A 401-nucleotide genomic window follows, 5' to 3' on the forward strand; every position below is an offset into this window, starting at 1 on the left:
GTCCGACCTACGACTGCCTGCGGCTTCCGAGCTAGCAAGGCCTGGGTCGCGCGCCCCTCACGCCCAAACCCCGCTCCCCAAACCCCCGGGGGAAGGCCGAGGCGCTAAGAAGATCCGACGGGCCAGGCCTGGGTTCCCTGCTGTTTGACCCACAAGGCTCAGGCTGTGCCCCAGGGGAGTCCTAGGACCCCAAGGAGCCCTTGGGGAAGGAGGCTTGGCGGGCAAATGGCGTCAGAGGACTTGGAAATCCTCCCGGGAAGTGTCGGTGCTCGGCTGGGCCCCACGTGGTGGAGGAGGCCAGACGCGCGCAAGCTCGTGAAAAGGGGCGAGCGGCCTGGTGTGGACTACGCGAGGCCGCTGGGGACTCGGAGCACGCCCTCGTGGGCGGCGCACGGGATGGT

This window comes from Colobus angolensis, unplaced genomic scaffold, assembly GCF_000951035.1.
Source record: "Colobus angolensis palliatus isolate OR3802 unplaced genomic scaffold, Cang.pa_1.0 Scaffold358, whole genome shotgun sequence".
NCBI classification, from domain to species: Eukaryota; Metazoa; Chordata; class Mammalia; order Primates; family Cercopithecidae; genus Colobus; species Colobus angolensis.